Raw genomic sequence first — 6,000 nt, 5'->3', positions numbered from 1 at the left:
ATGGTCTTCCAAAATTAGTGAGAAATTTGCTATACCAATGACATTGATAAAATGTGGATTTAAAAAAAAACACAGTGACCCTGCAAATATTTTTAAATCGGCATTTATTTCTCAAGATAATCAATAAACTGTTCAAATATATTTGTAACGTCATAGAAACAAATCTTCCTGTGATCACTTTCTTAGATCTGCCATATATCGTGAAATATTTTTTGCCTGTTTATAGTGTAAACATTCTGCCTGGAAATTTAACAGTAATTTTCAACTTTGTAACTTTGCAACTTTTATTTGTACTTTTTTAATAGAGTTTTTATGAGGCCTACAGAGGGATTTCCAATCAAAATATATTTTGGATTACGAAATGCAAGAATCTCTAAACATAAGCTTCTGCCTGGTTGTAGGCAAGGCTAACTTTATATATTCAGTTGTGCACAATTCACATATCTGTTTAAAACAATACGTAGGCACGCATATTGTCAAAAGCCATATGCAATGAAATCAATTGGATTTGTTTGTGCATTAACTTAATCCAAATATGAACTAGGATTTCATGAATTCATTAATTTATTCATTCATGTGGTCATTCATTTGTCAAATTATTCATTGACTCTCACCTTTGTTGTTAGCATTAATATTATTATTATTAGTAGTAGTAGTAGTAGTATTATAGATATTATTTATATAAATGATAAAGGTTTTCTTTCTCTTTTGAAGCAACGTACAGTTCACACTGTATTTAATTGCTTGTCGAGAAAACTATATGTAAATGTGTTGAGGACGAACCTATACAAATGTATCAATCATGATAAATCTATACACCAAATGGAAAATCTTTAGAATAAGGATCATTTATTTGTCTTGCTTGACCGCACTGAAAACATTATTAGACTCTCAATGACGGCAAGCAAACTTCGAACGAGAGCATAAAAGCAAAAATATAATCTGATTGCTCCAATTTGTAAAGAACAAATTGATACGGAATATCAGCAGAAAGAATGTCGTTATCTGATAATTGCAGACTCTTAGTGAAAAAACTTTAACTTATTACCTTGGTATAACCTTCAGTAGGAACCTGGCTGAATCCTGTGAATGTTTTTACAAGGTAAGATTTATAAGCACTATATTAATTGAGAATGGTTCAGCATTATCCCTATGTTTTATTTTTATTTTGAGTGAAGATTGTTTTTGTTGATTTTGGACTATAGGCAGAGTAAACTTGTTTTATAAAAAGTGATTGAAGTTCCCGACATTTACAATTTTTAGCTTACTTCAAGAGTATTTTACTTAAATGATAAAGGTTTAGAATAGGAGACACAGTTAAAACATATTTTTAAGATAAATCATGACATTAGGTGATTAGGGTCTTAAAATTGAACCTCTTTATTGATTATGACTGTGATAGTCAACCAAATATTATATAGTATTAAATGCACTGCATAATTGTCGTAAAATTGTTGTTTTTTTTATTTTTCCGTGTGCCTTCTTGTCCATTCAAGGTTTGAAACCACTACATAATTTTCCTTAAACGTTTTAGTTAGACTTGAATAGAATTTCATACGCTTTTACGCAGTTTTGTTGTAATGTGCATGCTTATCTGGGATTCGCAGCTTACTATTGGCTACAATAGCTATTCAGTAAAGTTTATATTATACCGGTGTAAGAGCCTAATTGCAATATTAATTTTACACGAATCTACTCTCAACATGATGATGACCTTTTCAGAACACTACATTTAAATTGATCCTAATGCACATGGTATGTACTTGTTATTGTCATTATCAATGCAGATTTTTTTTTATAGTATTTCTTAAAAATATGGTTGAATAATTCACCGGTGTCCCCTTTGTATGTTCAACTACCATCAATTACCATGTAATATTTTTTTTAAATGTCCATTGTAACTCTATTTCATTTTCAGTTTCCCATAAAAGCCCTTTGGTACCAATATGATACAATAAAACGACGTTGAAAAATGTATACGCAGATACAAAATTGCGATTTATTTAAGGATTCCAAAGTCAAGAGTATATGAATGACTTAAAGAACCATTTAATAAATTGAATTTAGGATTGTAAAGATTGTGAAAATAAACAGAGAATACATCGTATAAACAACTTCATTAAAAGACAACATGCAGATACAAATGAAATACATCTAACGTAAATAAATCTGCAAATAATTTCAATTCGAAGGATTTATTGGATAAAATAAAACTGACGATTTCCTGGAACTTTAATGCTTTATAAACAATCATTGAAATGTAGCGAAAGGTTAACTCATTTACACTTTCATAAACTTGAAATACAGAACATTACGTCAAAATCTAAATAATGTTTATCTTTTAGTAGAGTCGTGGAAAGCTAGAATTGCACTTGAAACAGTTGTTAAAACAATATGTTCCCAAAAAAGTGTGAAATAACGCATAAACATGTTTTTATTGCACGAGAGTGTCAGTCTGAATTTGTTATTTTGATGTGTAATTTATGAGTGCACATTGCATTACTATTTCAGTTTGAATACAAAGTATTCTCTACATTTACATTTTGGTTGTAATTGTTTTAGTTTATGCAATTTCGATAATAGTTTAAGGGATCTATTTGTTTCATAATAATATCAAAACCTTGGCTAAAAATGGCATTCGTAAATATGTTATGTATACTCGAAAGTTGCATTTCGAAAGTGTAATAAAGATAATTACATGTATAAATATCTTTTCGACGCATTAATCTGATAATACCTTTGTTTGCATTTTGGTCTGTGCAATATCTCATTCTCATTCTCAAGATTTTTTTTTTTTTTTTGATAAATGGTTATTTTGCTATATTTGCGGTAGATATCGGGACACGCGTATAAATCAGACGAATTGTATGTGATAGATAATTTACCACGGGCTAAAAAAACTCACATAATGTGAAAACAAAATTACACTGGCATTTTTTACAACACTCGCGACATCTACCACGTTTTAGTACATCAGTTCAGAAATCTAACTTCCGTCCTCGTAAACAATGATGCGTCATCACAGCGTACTCGTAAAATGCGTCTGGACCAACCAGGTAAGACATAAACGATATCCCAAAATACACCGTCTGAATTTGTCCATTTGATTCAAATTTTAATTAAGATAGAAAAAAGGCAATGTTTTACTTCCCATCAAATTGAGAACGTGTGAACAAAAAATATATTGAGGTATGCGGCCATAATATATCTGCATATGTCTATCTTTTCTACAATTATCTGCAAAAAATCAGAGAAAATGGGAGGTCAGAACACCCCAGAATAACGTTTGTCTTTAGTATTGCAATGATAAAGTATTCAGACGAACATCATTGTCATCCACATTGTTATAATTATATAATTTTGTATGTGTAGCTTTCCAATGCCATGGCGATATTTTTTTCTGCATGTCTCTCTTATACACTATCGTACTTCCTTACTCATCAATGTTGATTAAATATATTTGTGATGTTATTTTATGTCATGTTAACAGAAAAAAATATAGAATTTCGGGAAAATCTAGTTAAAGTCATCATATATATTATCATATATCAGATATATTACAAACGACACGCTTTTAATTTGAAATTATGAATTTCCTTCCTTGTGCAGTAATACACCAGCTTCTATGATACAAAGGTATTTATATGCATTGGTTGTTAAGGTATGTCAAAGCTAGAAGCGATTATTCTGACATCGAATTCTTAAGACGCCATCCACCGCTATTTGTCTCAGAGACTTGCCTTTGGATCACGGTTTCAAGAAATACGTCTTATCCGCTGCCTTATTTATTTTTAAGATAATTAATTATTTCCAATATCCATATCGTATTGACAAATATTCTGTTTTTGACAAACATATTATAGATGAAAGATTTTCATAAGGTCTACAAGTTTTTAATTATATATTATTATTTCTTCTTGAACTTGACCAACAGTCCCCACGCAGTTCAAGAATTTTTAACTCTTGGCTTGGATTTACGTATTTTGTTCAATTGTATTAGATTCTTTTTTATTTTCACTTATTTATTGTTCTTATCTTTTGTGCTGTTTTGACTACTGATTTTACCGATTTCGACTAGTGTCAATTTTATGCTCTCCATTTGTGTTGAAATATACTGAAACGGTAGGTTAAGCACGCTTAAAACTTGGTTTAACTCATCTTTCGTTTTTAAATGCCTGTACCGAAATAGGATAATTGTGGTGGCGTCCAACTTTGGTTTTTATCCTGATTTTGCCATTCGTTTTACGGACATTCTCTATTGACAACTGCCTCAACCAGATCAGCAATTTGTTATTACCCTACATATAGCTTGTCAGTGGTGAAACATCTTGGTAGGTAACAATTTAAAAAATATCAAATTTATATAAGATTTAAGTTTCAGTCTATTTAAGAATCATGCAAATTCTGTAATATATGATACACTCCAAAAAGGCTACACATTTTTATTTTTGTTATTAAGTTGCTTTATAGGTCTATATAATAAAATTCATAATTATTCATTTAAATCTATCTCTTATGAGATAATCCGTATTGAAAAGCTAATAGTTTATATTGTATTCTAGTGTCATTTACAGATTTATCTCCCTTAATTGTGATTTCTACGGTACATTCTATATAATTTTTATCTCCTAAGAGCACAGGCCACATCTTAATTACTGTTCCTATAAAATTTTATAACAAAATATCAAAGCTTAAAAATATTTAGGCTTTCCAACCATAAATCATATTTCGCATGATTCTTACCTGGAGTACTACTTAATTATTTTATTCGTTGTCAATTCACGATTCTTTATGGCGAACTATATATTATTATCAATGGAAATCGATTTCTTTCGTCCCCTTAAGTGGTTGATCGAAAATCATATATTTTTCTCATACTGTTCTCACAATAGATTAAACAATCAACGAATAGTTATTACGGACCAATCCTTCCACTTCCTATAAACAAGGGAGATAATTACCCATTAAACTCACGGTCAATAAGATAATGACAATGGCGGTCATTTCGATCGGGATCTGACAACTCATTGTAATAGAATCCTGTCCGTTTCTGTCAATCTAACATGAGTTCCTTGTGTAAAGGGCTTATCACCAGAATTGATCTTTGGATTGCTTCCTTTTTTAGTTCGTCGTTAGATTTATATCTTGGAATAGTTTTATTGAGGTACAACAGAACTACATTTAGAAAAAAAACACTTCCATAAATGTGATCAAGAGTTTTGCCCAGGATAGGTCTGCAATATGAAGGTGTAAAAATAACAATAATTCGCTTCAAAGTATGATCGATGCATCAAGCTGTAACTCTTTTTTGTAAATAGCAACTTAAATATAAGGCTTGAGGCGTAAAAATTAGAGGTGCAAAAGTGGGTACATTGGTAAGTGTAATGAGTACCCTGAAATGCATGTAAACTATTTCTGTATATGTGTAATACAATTTTCACGGTTACTTGGTCACTAGAAATTTGATCAGAGGGTTTTGGTAAAAATGTCCGAAACAATCAGCCCTAGACCGTTACAAACTTTCGCATTTAATGTGTATTCCAACCAAAGCTATGTAAACATCATATATTAGATATCTCATCCATTTTAGGACTAGAAAATTTCATCAGTCGAACAGTCCCTGCATTTAACTAGTCTGACACGCTGTGTCGGAATATTTTCTTGAATTATGTTTGCAGACAGAAGTCACAGCCGAGAGTAAGGCTAGTCAACCCGCCGAACCAATAATCTGTCATTCTATCTTGAGACACGTTATCATTTAGATCATGTGATATGATATCGTAGGGAACTCAATATATTTTACATTGCCAAAAGTGAATACATTTTCCAGGTGATCTTATTTTATTTTCTAATTATGAAATATGAATGAGCTGTCCCTTAAGACTTATAGAAGGGTCTGAAACATCACTGGGAATTTTTCAGTTACAGCCCTATATTAATACTACGAGGAGGAATGACCCGGCCAGAGAAAGCTACATTTTAATATAGCCTAGCTCCCCG

The 6,000-nt window shown here is 31.1% G+C and overlaps 1 protein-coding gene across 2 annotated transcripts in view; it reads left to right on the top strand.

Moving 5' to 3' along the window:
- Positions 1 to 724: 724 nt before the first annotated feature.
- LOC148605032 (solute carrier family 4 member 11-like) overlaps positions 725 to 6,000 on the top strand; it is a 43,778-nt gene continuing 38,502 nt past the window's right edge. For both annotated transcript variants that reach the window (XM_088548263.1, XM_088548267.1), the window contains exon 1: positions 725 to 1,102. The gene's annotated coding sequence lies outside the window, so the exon portion shown is untranslated. The remainder of the gene's footprint in view (positions 1,103 to 6,000) is intronic.

The sequence above is a fragment of the Perna viridis genome, chromosome 10, assembly GCF_037379345.1.
Source record: "Perna viridis isolate PV_CMFRI_1.1 ecotype Kerala chromosome 10, ASM3737934v1, whole genome shotgun sequence".
NCBI lineage: Eukaryota > Metazoa > Mollusca > Bivalvia > Mytilida > Mytilidae > Perna > Perna viridis.
This window is presented reverse-complemented; position numbering and strand designations above follow the sequence as displayed.